General features: G+C 35.1%; 1 long non-coding RNA gene across 1 annotated transcript in view; it reads right to left on the bottom strand.

The window, feature by feature from the left end:
- The window catches only part of LOC133533328 (uncharacterized), a 154,935-nt gene extending 151,121 nt beyond the window's left edge, over positions 1-3,814 (bottom strand). Inside the window, exon 1 of the long non-coding RNA XR_009801850.1 lies at positions 3,709-3,814. This is a non-coding gene — a long non-coding RNA (uncharacterized LOC133533328). The remainder of the gene's footprint in view (positions 1-3,708) is intronic.
- Between the last annotated feature and the right edge of the window lie 11,993 nt (positions 3,815-15,807).

The following is a 15,807-nucleotide window of genomic DNA, read 5'->3' as shown; positions in this document are numbered from 1 at the left end:
TATCATTTATCTATCTGTTTTATTAATTTAAAAGGCTTATGTTGTCTTGATCTGCACAGTTTTAACTGATATCCAGGCTCCAATTATTCTGGATCTGGTAGAGAATCCTTTTAGCATTTGGAATACTTTAGTTGCACAGTTACACTAACCTATAGATAAACAAATCCGACAGATTGGTGTTATCATTATCATTGCGTAACTTATCAAAATATATCGGTAAAAATATCGACGCGCACTCTAGGATATATTAAACGGATGTACTATAATAGATATCGTATCAAATAGCTAGCGGACTGTTGAGCAAAATCTAGTCGTAATTTTAAAGGCAATGGCAATAAAATCTAGTTTTAATGACTATAACTTATTCTGTAATAATTGTCTGGATTAAGTTCATATTAAACCGGGATTTGTGGAGATCGTAGTGTGAAACATTGGCCCAACATACAAAAACTAAACAAGATATCAAAAAACGAATAACGAACTAAATATAATTGGTGGAAAAAAAAAAACCCTTTTTTCGTAAAAATAAAAGATATAATCGTTAAATAGTTTGACTTAATTTTACAAGTAAAGTATTTTAATATAAAAAAAGTTGAGAGAAGAAAGCAACATTTAGGTAATAGCCTAAAAATGGGCTAATTATCCTTTTAGTAAAATGAAATTTAAATACTCTCAACCAGAACAGTTTAAATTAATATTTCAACGTTAATTTTTGGGTTAAAGTTTTGGCCATTTTATTTAAGTTTTCCTGTTTCTTTCTTAGTTCTGAAAACTCGGGAAGCATAGGTATGCATTCCAAAACGAGTAATAATAAAAACAAAAGAATATTAATGAGTGACGATGGCGTTATGAAACGTAATGAATGAATACATTTGCATACTCGTAATTATCGCGAATGTCGAGGCAAGGTCGGCTGTAGACTAATGTGTGTTCAGTTGGCACAACATTGTGTGTTTTTGTGTAAGCGAGAGAAATGGGTCACATACAAACTAATAATACGAGACATAATAATGTCACGTTTGACTTAAAAACATTACTTTTTTCCGAAGTTCAAGTTTATACCACAAAATGTGTAGAGTTAGAGTTATCGATTTTAGTTTCACCACCACGTACCTACGTCGCACATTGTAAATACTTAGCCAATCCGTTTCACCTCTTTTGTAGATAGGTATGCTTTTAGTTCTTCAGAATATGAGAATTCCTTATTATCTATGTTTAGGATTCTGGAGATATACGATGTATCTAAATATATATATAGATGAAGATGACCAATTGTGGAAATGGCTAATAACTACTATAAAAATGCATGTTAGGTAAATTTAAATATCGTTAAAGCAGAATTTTGAGGGCTTATTCTTCCCCTAGACAACTAACCGGAGTCTTTGGAATGAGTGACACTACAAAGTTGATTCATCGATCTATAATCTCAAGCTTACCAGACCTTGAACCTCAAGATAGGTAGTTACGTAAAAGTGTACGGTATAACCACGAGTTACATACATACAATATAGGTACAATAGGGGAAGTCCGTGAGACTTGAACCATTTTACTAAGAAAGTGCCAAAATCAAATTATTTATTTTATTAGCACTCCAATATCACCTAACGATATCTATCTGGACATGACATATGCATACTAAAAATTAATATGTTTATTTTAAGAGCCCATCGACGTGCTCACTAGCGCCACTGGAAAATAATTGTGTTTGTTTAAATTAGACGATAGGTATTTAAAAAAAGGGGCCGCTACGTACTGTATTTTGTATTTAAGTACCTTTTGAATACATCAAACTAGTTTCTATGATGCTGGATTCATCAATTTATGAATTCAAAACAAAAACGGCCCTTTTTTTAATATCTATCGTTAAATATAAATAAACACAATTATTTAGCAGTGGCGCTAGTGAGCACGTTGATGGGCTCTTAAGACTTTTCCTTACATAATGGTTCAAGTCTCCTACCTGGTCAAGTCTTCCGGAGTCCCCCTAGGTATTCCTATGTAGCCGGCATAAATAAATTTTCAGAACGGAATGCTTAGTTTGATGTGTTGTTTTTTCTGTCAGTGCTAAATAGTTTGAACCATAGATTTTGACCACTGTTCCACTCCACACCATTCCACAGATGTGACCATATAGACTTTTAACTCTGAATTCTGTCGCGGTTGCAGTGGTAATTTAACTTTTCGATAACCTACAGAGACTATCCAGAGTAATAGCTTTCGATTGACTTGATGAGCGAAGCTCCCGCCCAATTTTCTAACCTAATATTTTCCAAGTAGGTTCCCCTAGAGGTCTTGATCGCTTGCTGTTAATGGCTTCTGATTATTTGACTGATCATTAACGGGTCGAGCTTCATCTGTTTCTGTCCATACAGATAACGTACCTACACCCCAATCATTTTGAGGCACCGGGCCAGTAGACGTGGATTATAAATTGGGCCAGGTATAATTTGTATCGCTCAGTACAGAACAGAGCATCGTAGGTATTATTTTCCCAGTCCTGAACCGAGCCTGCTAGAAGCTAATATAAGCAAACTCTGATGCTAGAAATAAGCTAGAAGCTGCCGGAAACGTCGAAAAATGAAATCTCGCTATCTGCATCTCTATCGCTCGTATATGCAAGAAGAATAAAGAGACAAATATAGAAATTTAATTCCATTACTGCGTGCAATGAGGAAAAAATATTACTTTTATCTCAAGCAGCTCTTCAAATTAATCAGAAACTTTATTATCTGTCGTTTTCATTATGACTTTATTTATTTCTTATAATAGGTATATAATAGGTATTTATTTAGCTTTGATAGGTTCGTGCTGCTAAGGAAAATAATTTTATATGCCGTTGCCGGATGAGACCAGTTTCTTTTGCGAATCGTGCATTTCGCTACTCTCGCTCACATTTTTTTTAGTTTTAATGTTTTGTTTTGCTCGAGAGTTCCGGACATAATCTGCATCCGCTTTTCGCAGCATTATACTATCTTAAAAAAATCGTACGATAATTATGTTTTTTTTTTCATGTGTATAAAAAAAAGCTTGCTTACTTACTATAGTGTATGCGACCTCCGGCCGCAAGAACTATTTAATATTACTGATTGGTTTTATGTCAATTCAAATAATATATATGTCAATGAATAAATGGATGGTCCTGTAAGCTGTTGTATTATTATATATTAGAGCTAATATTCCCCAAATACAACACTTACTACGGTTAAAAACGCGGAAAAAGTTGGGGCGCGGAAAAATTATAAAAAAAGGATAACAAAAAAAACATATTGAAATTGTTTTTTTTTGTTATCCTTTTTTTGGGTTTTCATGTTCATGTAATTTATAAAGTGTAAGCGTTGATTAAACCTTCAATTTAAAAAATAATAATTATACAGTCTTGTATGTGCCCCGGCTACCTATACATGTTAAAATATCAGTTATTTTATGTAAACCAAAAAATATAAAAAATAGGTCTCAGCTTCGCCCTAAAATAACTAAACCCTTAGCACTGCTCAGTTATTTTAGCAATCGCTATAAAAGCAGACAAACTCACGACCCAACTTTACATAAAATATAAATAACTCAACACAAAATGCACATTTCAAATCACAAATAAAAATACACTTTCACAGTAGCTCCATTCAATTTTCGAATGACACAACTTTTTAATTTAAAAATGGAACGGAACGCATTCTTTTTCCGAATTTGAAATTCCGATTAGGGACGTACCGAGAGGCGACCGGTCGCGGTGGAACGCTAACTCAACTGAGTTTCTATTTCGCGTTCGCTATCACATCTCTAGCTTAAGCGGCGCGCGTTTGTGCGCGTATAGTGTTGGGGGCGATAAGATTTTATAGACGATATTTCAGTATAAATTTCATCAAAAAAAAAATCGTCAATTTCATCGTGAGGAAACCGGACTATTCCTAACAAGGCCTAGTTTACCCTCTGGGTTGGAAGGTCAGATGGCAGTCGCTTTCGTAAAAACTAGTGCCTACGCCAAATCTTGGGATTAGTTGTCAAGCGGACCCCAGGCTCCCATGAGCAATGGCAAAATGCCGGGACAACGCGAGGAAGAAGAGGAGATTTCAGTATAAATTTATAGTTGCTAGTTTCGAGAATAGTGCATTGAAAAGTACAAGTGTGTATTAATATATAACTTATTTACATCGTCAACCTTTTTAAAATTTAGTGTCACACCAACCAACGTTGTGTATATGCTACGTAAACAAAATTCATTCATAACCTTATTTTTTGAACCATCTTTGGTAATATTTTGCAATAACTATGACTAGATGTAGTTAGTTGCCTGACAAGCACGTACCTCCCATTATTTGCATTCACAATGCATTATATTTGGAAATAACTCCATGTCATATTTTAGGAGGTTTAATAAGTTAGAAAAATGTGTCAGTAGCTTTAAGGTAATTGCGTCTATATCTTAATGTCCAGTGGTCACGATTTATCTTAATAAAGAGTTGTACAAGGCACAGAGCAAAATATTTTTTTAATACACTAAATAAACAGTGTTTCATAAAATGGCGATAAAGTAAAAGAGATTTTAAAAATATTAAAAAAGGGCCATATTTGCTCCGGTTAACTTGGTTGAAATTTCCCCAACATGATTACTTATATACCTTGCCAGCATTTACTTATCTGGCAAAAAATACCTTGTATTCTGTATCTATCACGCTCTATATTTGATTCGCGATAATCATACACTGCACTCGAGGGGGCATTTTGCGGGCACTTCAGTTAGAGTCAAACCAAGATAACTTGGCAGTGATTTTGATATTCCAGACGGTGCACGGGTTATTTTAAACGTCAAATCTCTATGAAATTATGACGTTTACTTGACACTTGCACCGCCTCGGCTATCAAAATCGCTGCCAACTTATCTTGGTCTGCCTCTAGTAACGTTTATAAATAAAACAATAAATCTGTGGGTTGACAAAATGAGTTATTTGTACTTAGTATGTGTAACCTGGTACCTATAAATATAAATAAATAAATATTATAGGACATTATTACACAAATTGACTAAGTCCCACAGTAAGCTCAATAAGGCTTGTGTTGAGGGTACTTAGACAACGATATATATAATATATAAATATTTATAAATACTTAAATACATACAAAACACCCATGACTCAGGAACAAATATCCATGCTCATCACACAAATACATGCCCTTACCAGGATTTGAACCCGGGACCATCAGCTTCGTAGGCAGGGTCACTACCCACTAGGCCAAACCGGTCGTCATGTCGTCACCTATATTAATCATAATGACAGCTATTTTATTTATACTCTTCCATGATATTTTTACACATTATGCAATTCAAGATTAATTTAATTTTGTTGTTAGTTTATTGCGATGATAGCGGCTAAAAATAAGTAAGTTACAAATACTAAGTAAAAGTATGCGTACTTGTATTTTTTTTTGTAAACCTTACTAACTGACGTGCCCGATATTGGTCGATTTTCTAGAGATAGAGTCTGTCTAAGCTAACTTTACACAAACTTGTTTAGATCAACATGAGGGTGTGTCATTACAAACGTCATATTTTCATAGAAATTTTACATTAGTGATGACATTCCCAAACTGGCACAGAAATGCCATGCAGAGTTAGTTTGGTTCGACTCTATAGACATTTGGTAGAGAAGTATGATATTGATAACTACTAAAGATGAACTAGTTTACGTTATTTACCAAAATTTTCATCATTTGTGCTTTTGTCATTTGTTTTTTAAAGATCCAAAAATAAACATTTCGCTGTGTTGAATAATTAATGCAAAAGTATGATTGAACCGAAAAAATAGTAAATCCTAACTCGTATTATTTTTAAAAGATTAATCCAGCGATCTTTCACAAAGAGTCGTATAAATTTAAATTCAGTGGATAATTTCGTATTTTGAGGCAAAAGTATGAAACTTTTTATCTTAGTTATCGGTCAGTTCTTAAAAATATCTAAACTAAGTATGTGTCAATTAAAGTTCCTTGCCTTGGTATTAACTAATATCAAAGTAAACTTTACATTCTGTTTTTTTAAATAATGCACGTTTGTTCTATATTGTGTAAGTTTTGTCAATAAATACAGTTCCGGTAAAAGAGCGGTGCACAGTCGTTATAGATAAAAAAAAAAGTCCTGGAAATTATTTTAGTTCAGGACTTGTGCACCACAATTATACATTTTGATAACACAACCTCCCAGTTTCATGTGTGATGTTTAAACTTTAAAACTTTCAAAAATATCGATAAAGCTTTTTCCTTCCTATCGATAAAACGTACGCCCAACACTGATTTGAACATCACGATTCGATGTTAACACAACACGACCCCGCACACATGCAACGTCGAGCTTTTCAAGCTTTTCAAAGATTTCTTTCTAAAATGAATCTAAGCTCTATACATAATAAGACAGTAAATTGCGTGAATTTAGCGTTGAGCTGCACTATGCCAGAATACAGCACAGCCTGCTTTCAGAAATCAGAAAGGAACCTTAAATACAATAATTTAAGGTGCATATTGAAATAAACAGTTTTAATTTAATGCTACGCTCGTTTAGAGAATGTGTGAAGATTTGTAATCATCATTTTCATCGTCGTCTTTAATAATAATAAAAAAGAAAAGACCCTAAGTTTCTAAGCCTGAGTATGAAAATACTGAATGAATACGAATAGCCGGTCGAAGAATTTATACAATGTGTATTTTTGATATGAGTGGATTAATTAATACACTTTAATAAGTTTTATAAAAAAATGGACGACTTTTATTTTTCCATATTAAATAATTCAGCAAGCAATGTATCACTATTACTTTTTTTTTTCTTCTTCTCCTGGATTTTACTCCCTGCCAATTTGCACAGGGTGAATTCGCCAATGTCGGTGTTACTATTACTTTTGTTTTAACTCAAAAGGTCGCATGACACGAGTGACGCGACGTCATAATGTCACAAGTGACCATGATGTACCTACGAAATACATTGCGGCTCGAAAAATTTAAAAAAATATTAATTATGATTTGGTAGTTAAGACTAAAAAAAAATCTTTCAGAATTGTTTTATAGTATTAAAACCCACGTCTAGTTAAAGTTTGCGGTTATATCAAAAATACACATTATAGATGACCCCAGTATAAGTTTCTCCTGTCAATCCCACGACAAATAGGCAGAGTCAGACCAAGATAACTCTGCACCGATTTATATAGCACAGACGTGTATCTAAACGTCATGCCTTCATAGAAGTTTGACGTTTAAAATAACACTTGCACGTCTGTGCTCTAAAAATCGCTGCAGAGTTATCTTGGTCTGACTCTTTTTTTTCTGACCTTTAAACCAAATGTCATATAACAGAACTAGACATATTAGGGGAAACCTAAGCGTGCGTCATTTATAAACCTTTACCTTTAAAATAGCTTTGACAGTTGCCAATCCCCATTAATAACTCTAATCTCTAACAAATCATCCTTCGTACAGGTCATTCTGTTCTGTTTTTTTTGTTACTTCTTTCTTTTCTCATATCATGTTTTGGCGTTTGTAATGTCTTTAATTCTAACCTGTAATATGCCTACCTTTGTATCCTGTCTGTGGAAATTGGCTTCTCTACATATTTATAGACGTCGGATTTTTTATCGCACGGTAATACGTTATTTAGCTATGGAGACGACGATATAAGGACATAAATATTACATACATACATATAATCACGCCTATTTCCCGGAGGGGTAGGCAGAGACCACGGATTTCCACTTACTACGATCCTGACCTACCTCTTTCGCTTCCTTCACTTTCATAACATTCCTCATTGTTTAGTTTGTTGTCTCAATTTCCTGGTAGATGGCGCTGTTCCAGACGCAAACTAAGTAATGCTAGTTTATTATAGAATCTATATAAGAAACGGTCACATTTCAAAATAAATGATTGGTAACGTAGCAACTTATTCAAACATACACGCTCGTCGGTTTTTTTTTGTATTGATTAATTTATATTCATATTATTTTTAGCTCTTTTAATATACCTATATTTTCACACACGACCTATTTCATGGTTCAAAATTTCGATTACGTATAGCAAACTACAATTTGGCTATTTTGACCTTAGATCATGATATACTGACTTCAGTCAAGTCAGCGTAAAGCCAAAGTGTTATATTTATGTTGACCTAGTTTTAGTTTACTTAAGCTGTTGGTTATCCGAATAAAATAAAATAAATAATTAATAAATTTTACTCTGAATCCGACGACCGGTCTGGGTAGCGACCCTGCCTATGAAGCCGATGGTCCTGGGTTTGAATCCCGGTACGAATATTTGTTCTTGCTTGAGTCATGGGTGTTTTCTATTTATAAATTATATTTATCGTTGTCTGAATACCCACAACACAAGCCTTCTTGAGCTTACTGTGGAGCTTAGTCAATTTGTGTAAAAATGTCCAATATTTATTCATTATTATTTATAACTTGCGTTCGTATGACTCATGACATTACCTCATTACTACCTATCAGGCGTATTCTGATTTTCTTGAACCGACATCAGTTTTTACACTGAGATACCATATCTAATCCAGATCAAATAATTAACCTATTATTAAAATCAGAATTCGCCTATGTCATAAACCAATACCCCTAGTGTACATTTTATTCGATAGCGAAACGTGACGTACGCGTTTGCGTTAAGTCTCATTTTGTATGGGATTTTGAGTTTCCAAAACGACCCGCTTGGCGCGCTGTTTCTAAATCCCATACAAAATAAGACTTAACGCAAACGCGTTCGTCACCTTGGGTGTTAACACTTGAATCGCTCACTACGCTCAGGATTCTATTTTAGAATCCTTTGCCTGGTTCGCTCTTGCTCTTGTACGCTTATTCTTACTCCCCTGTGGCACAATCTACTGTTACAGTACATATGGTGCTACTTTTCCGCACTAGTGCGTAAATTAGCACATTATGTAACTATGTCGAAAATTTGAAGGGTCATATGTACTGTAAAACCATTGTAAAACCCTGTACGATACATGTCCGATTAGGTAATTCGCAACCGGTATAAAACACTCCCTTCGGTTGTGTTTTAATTAATCACCACTCGACTACGAATTTCCTATTTTTCGCACTAGTATCGTAAATAACTACTTATTATGGGAACCATGTATACTTAATAATCAAACGAACTTACCTGTGAAGTTTGATTACAATTATGCGAGTATCCAAATCCAAGACAACAAATATAATTTACTAGCAGCAGTACACGTTATCGTGCAGTCCAAGTCACACATTTTAGAGATTATAGTATTTAAAAAACAAGTTCGCGCTGTCCCTCTCACTCGCTACGCTGCGTTCCTGCTTCGACATCGCTGCTTCGACATCGCTCCTCCAGTACTCATTATTTCAGAGTTATTTTTGTGTTATTAACAGAGACTATTTTATTTTCATTTTTGGGGATGGGGGGCGGGTCTTTGTTGTCTTGGATTTGGATACTCGCATAATTGTAATCAAACTTCACAGGTAAGTTCGTTTGATTATTAATTATACTTCGTATCCAAATCCAAGACAACAAATATAATTTACTAGCAGATGTTCAGAGCTTTGTATTTAAATTCAAATCCTGAATGCGAAAATAAAATAAAATATCGATATCAAATCAGTATGTTACGAACATACTGATATTATTGATTTTGACTAAAGAGAACAACGTACCACCTAGAAGTTATTAATTTATATCCAATTTAAATAATTATTTATGTATCCACATAGTATAAATGTAAAATGTATGTATAGCATAATAAAATTAAGGAGTGAAATTGCTCTTGGTATTTCATTTCGTTAATATTAAAAAAGTATAAAACTTTCTTTGATTTCACTGTAGTATATTGATAAAGTTGTATATATCTTAATATTCACAAGGTACAACTATTTTTATGTCATTTACAAGCCAGGACGCCATTAAGTGTAAATGTGTTTTCAAGCTTTAGTTGGCTCTAAATAAGTTTTAGATGGGCATTTTCTGTCTGTAACCATATAAACAAACCATTTTGTATAATTTACAATTTACCAACCATTCTCTGGATGTAATTACAACGGAGACAAACAAGCATACGGCCTGCCTGATGGTAAACAATCACCGTAGCCTATGAATGCCCGCTACTGCAGAGGTATATTACATGCGCGTTACTGACCCTAAAATATAATCTAATTTTATGTTACGACACTTTAAAGTTAATTTTGAATACAGCAATCAATACTTTCCTCTGTAAATAGCCTTTGAGTGAGGTAGATAAAGGAGAATTTTCTTCATTGTAAAGCTACCATAAATATCAAGGCTATATGTAAGTACTTTAAAACTAAGTCTGGACAATTACTAGTAGAGTATCCTGTAGGTATTAAGTATTTGAAACTTATCATTTTGAAAATATAGATGGACTAATTTTAGTTATTACCACAGATGAAGAAATAGTAATATGATATTATTTATAACTAAATAGCTAATCTCATCTGCTTATGCGTATCTGAACGATGATGGCTACTACGCTAATAAGTGGCAAGGAACTTAGGTAGATTATGTGTTGAGTTATGATATATTTGTGAACAAAATATCTGGCATGACTTGTAACTTGTACTTCATTTTAAGGAGTAACATTTTTTAACGTTACCTACAATAAAACTGTACAGTGTGCATTGCGACGAAAAATGAAAACTATTAAAGCTTTCTTTTACAGCAAGACAATATGACAACCCGAGCATTTACATTTCAGACAATAATAATGTTATTGTTAAAGGATTTCAACCCTTTATTGCGATTATTAATCTAGCTACTTAGCGCAAGCGACTGCAACACGTGGCAGCATAACTCTAGTTGCATGGTTGCACAATTTACAGCACTTATTTCGCGTCGCGGGATAGTGCATCAACGGCGGTTCACCTCTTGTTTGATGCGGCGATGTTCCCCTGAAGTTTGGAGCTGAGAATCCGTAAGTAAATTGTACCGGATTTATTACATTAGGCTCGTTGATATGGTATATTCTTGACAGCATATCAAAGCTGACGTTTGAAGTTATTAGGAGTATATAACAGCGTGATATGAGTACGAATCATAAATTTGGGTTAAAGGGTTTACAGATATATTTTTCCTATATGTTGTTTACATACAGCATTTCTTTGTCTGTAAGGGCAATGACATTGCGTACATTTTGTTTAAGGTATTTTAGGCCGCATTAACACCTATTAAATTACCTCAGCGTAACAAGAACCTCTTTTATATTTCATTATTTTTACAAGTCCTGTAAACTTTAGCTCAACCTTAAATATGTTTGCTCTTTAGTCCCTTATATTTACATGCGTAAAGCTACTTCCAATACTATTAAAGTCTTCAATCATTACATTGGCATCAACACTGTTATAGTAGAGCAACGTTATATATCTTTGACGATATCATTTTGAGATATGTATAATGACCGACTGTAGACCGAAGAGCGAAGTGACCGAAGAGCGTAGCGACCGAAGTGCGAAGCGACCGAAGAGCGAAGCGACCAAAAGGAGCAAAGCAACCGAAGAACCAAATGACCGAAGCATTACAACCTCGTCACTTAAAATGAAGCACATATAGCCTCGACGCTGCGGAAATGGAGGCCTCGATACAATTATTGAGGAATTGTATAGTACATATAACTTAAAGTGCGGCATATATCTTCGTCACTGCGACAGCTGCGACAGCGGACCCCTTGACACAATTATTGTGGAGTAATGATAGCATCCTTACTATGACGTGGGACAAACTTAGCCTCAACACTACGACAGCAGAGCCCTCGACACAATGATTGTGGAGTAATGATAGCCTCCTCACTATTAAAGTGGGGTACATATAGCCTCGACGCTGTGAAAGCGGAGCCCTCGACACAATATTGTGGAGTAATGATGGCCTCTTCACTATTAAAGTGGGGCAAATATGGCTTCAACGCTGTGAAAGCGGAGCCCTCGACACAATGACTGTGGAGTAATGATAGCCTCTTCACTATTAAAGTGGGGCAAATATAGCTTCGACGCTGTGAAAGCGGAGCACTCGACACAATGGTTGTGGAGTAATGATAGCCTCATCACTATTAAAGTGGGGCAAATATAGCTTCAACGCTGTTAAAGCGGAGCCCTCGACACAGTGATTGTGGAGTAATTATAGCCTCATCACTATTAAAGTGGGGCAAATATAGCTTCAACGCTGTTAAAGCGGAGCCCTCGACACAATGATTGTGGAGTAATGATAGCCTCATCACTATTAAAGTGGGGCAAATATAGCTTCGACGCTGTTAAAGCGGAGCCCTCGACACAATGATTGTGGAGTAATGATAGCCTCATCACTATTAAAGTGGGGCAAATATAGCTTCGACGCTGTGAAAGCGGAGCCCTCGACACAATGGTTGTGGAGTAATGATAGCCTCTTCACTATTAAAGTGGGGCAAATATAACCTCGACGCTGTGAAAGCGGAGCCCTCGACACAATGATTGTGGAGTAATGATAGCCTCTTCACTATTAAAGTGGGGCAAATATAGTACCATGTCGACATCTCATTTATAAGAAAATATTTATTTAATATGTGTTTTAATTTTGAACTATTAATTAATGTGCATTATAAAATTACATTAAAACTTTAATCAACAAAGTTAATACCGATTTTCTGTTTGATGAATATCTTGTTGCACAGTAAACCTAAGCTTCTAAGTACTCACGGAAAGGAGAATTATTATTAGACGGAGTCCACAATATTACACAAATCAAGTATATCTTTCCATAATATATTTCATTTTAAAATTATATTATATTATGTTAATCAAAGCTGTCTAATAATAACAAAGCGGGTAACTAACTGATGATCAAATTTAGGAGGCGACCACATCGATTGGACCCAAGACTCGACGATACCGCGATGTCCGATTAAAGCCTACTACCTAATCCGTCATGATCCATACGATTCACTATGGCCCTCATATGGGGCATGGGGCGCACGGTATCGGAGCACGCATAGCACGTCCCGTTTGTATACGTCGATTAATGGCATTAAACACTTTAAACTGTCAGTCAGACTAAATAGTCTTCCAATGTCTTATAGATTGTGTATTGATTGACATTACTCCTGTATATTTATACCTATAGGTATCCTCATAAGACGCTCATTAAACTTGTTGGTACTGTGTATGTACATTTGCATAAAGACGCGTTTTGTTATCATTCATAGGCACTTATTACCAATCGGCAAGGATTACCATTGTTATCTGTTTTATTGTATGGTAGGGTAGATCGGACATGGTAAAAGCCGCTTTCGTGAAACGATTACCTAGTATATATTAACTTTATTCAGATATGGTTTGTATATTTAAATCTGTACGCGAAAGCATCTCGTAAAAAAAAATTGTGAGTGAACATTGCATTTTATGCAATCATAAAATGAAATCTAAATAATATTATATTAGTAAATAATACTATAATAGTACGTATTACAATTATTTAAAGTTCAAATTGTAATCTATTTGTAGCCCCATACTTATTTTTTCCGTAATTTATTTATTCAAAAAAGAAGGTAGTTGTAGTAAGTGATTTCGTATGAACGTAAAAATTACTTACTTGATTTCTTAGGTAATAAGTTTATTACGCTAAACGAATATACCTACAATTTCAAATTTAAAGTTTAACTGCCATGTAAGTATGGCAAACGAGACTAGACTTGCCGAGCTGAATAAACATCAATTTTTCGTTCGAGGGTACGGCGGTCGGCAGTTCAAATAATGTTTTGATTCTATACTTCTTATTCAGCGCACAATAAACATTAATCGAAACACAATTAGGTACACATATTTAGAGGAACACTATTTTGGCGAAAATACGTGTGACTCGGACTAACACAAAAACATGTAATGAGTACTGGAGGAGCGATGTCGAAGCAGGAACGCAGCGTAGCGAGTGAGAGGGACAGCGCGAACTTGTTTTTTAAATACTATAATCTCTAAAATGTGTGACTTGGACTGCACGATAACGTGTACTGCTGCTAGTAAATTATATTTGTTGTCTTGGATTTGGATACGAAGTATAATTGTGGTATTTGTCACAACATACCTAGCATTGCAAGGCAAATACAACAGGATGCTTAGCCAACGTGCCAATCGTTAACGCTCCGTAGTCATCTCACTCTTCCATATTAGTGAGACAGTGACCGTTGCCTGCGGTTGGCGATACTGTGCAATTTTCAAGAAATATTCCGAGAACGATTCCGATTTTTTTTTAACTTTCCGTAACTTGTACGTAGTTTTGGGGCGCCCTGTATAGCTAAAGATTGTAATATCTCCCATGTTTTATCTCCTCGTACAAGTAGATGCAGTTGCATAACAGTAGCTGCAATATGTAATTGCTCTAATTAACATTGACATGTTGACCTTTCGCCACGGATCCCACGAGTAGGTACAATAATAGCGTTATCTATATCTACATCACAAGTATTTTAGGGCCGATTTTATTAGTTTATTCAGAACCCAAACAGTCATATAAACACATTCAATATGCAATACAAAAGATGTACTGCTACAAAAAAAATGGTCTGCACACACAATAGTATGCTGAGTTGCCTAAGTAAGGTGCGAGATTGAAAAGCTTGATTATATTACTATTGGAAACCTGCCAAACCGAAACTTCAGTCGAACACTTATAATAATACCATTAGGTACTTATTCTTTGTTGCAAGCTGTAGTTATTAGCAACCAAGTTTCAGATTTTTCTCAAATATGGAATCCTCTTGGCATACATAGGTATATGTACAGATGTGTCGATCAGGCTGCGTAGCCAACATGCCAATCGTTTACGCTCCGTAGCGATCGAAACGCAGCTGCCACTGTCGCACTAATATGGAAGTGATAGAGAGACACAAAGCGTTTCGTTATCGTAACACAAACGATTGTCACCTTGGCTAGGCACCCAGATATAGCAACGTGAGATATCTGTGGCTAAGTCCTAGATAGTATTATTTATATAACACATCTAACGCGTTAATGTAAAGACTAATTGCATAAGGTCAGGAGATAACATTGCAACAATTAGTAAGAAAATAGGTCGTAAAACACTAATGTGTGAAGATTAATTAGGTCATAGATGATAGGATCAACTAGATGTGGTATACGCATGCGCCCGTAAGGGACAGGAACCCTAACCTTAAACGTGCATAGGGCTGTCTCACTCTTACGCCAGAGCGGAGCGCGGATACGGACCAGTGCGATAATCGCGTAATAAACCTACCAATATTGTAAAAGTACGTGTCCCTAATAATGAGGAGGTACTTAAATATAGATTTAAACGTTTCTATTTGTGAGTTAACCGACAGGAAATCATAGTTAAATTCGGCGAACAATTTACATATTACATTCTATTTGTAATATAAATCACGTATCGTATGGGACAGTGTACTCGAAACTGACTCATTTGACTATGTGGTGACACATTCATTCATAGACAAATATACTAACTAGACTTCAATAGCCTTCATGAAAAAAATAATAATAAACTTACCTTTTAGCAAAACGATAATACTGTACCTAACCTACCCGCTAAATAAGATTTATTAACTAGTACCTAAGTACAGTATAGTTTTTATTGACCGAGCGAAAGCGAAGGTCTCTGTTTCAGCTTGGGCTAAAATTATTTTGTAGGTATGTCCGGAATAGTCCGGATCAAGCCACTAGTACCATACTCAGGTATAGTATCAGACTCAGAGAAACAAACGACATCCCACACCATGGGGTTGAAGCGAAAAAATAAATTACCCATTTCTTTAAAAAATCTAGTTTTTAGCGTGAGTCATATGTA

This window comes from Cydia pomonella, unplaced genomic scaffold, assembly GCF_033807575.1.
Source record: "Cydia pomonella isolate Wapato2018A unplaced genomic scaffold, ilCydPomo1 PGA_scaffold_155, whole genome shotgun sequence".
Taxonomy (NCBI): domain Eukaryota; kingdom Metazoa; phylum Arthropoda; class Insecta; order Lepidoptera; family Tortricidae; genus Cydia; species Cydia pomonella.
This window is presented reverse-complemented; position numbering and strand designations above follow the sequence as displayed.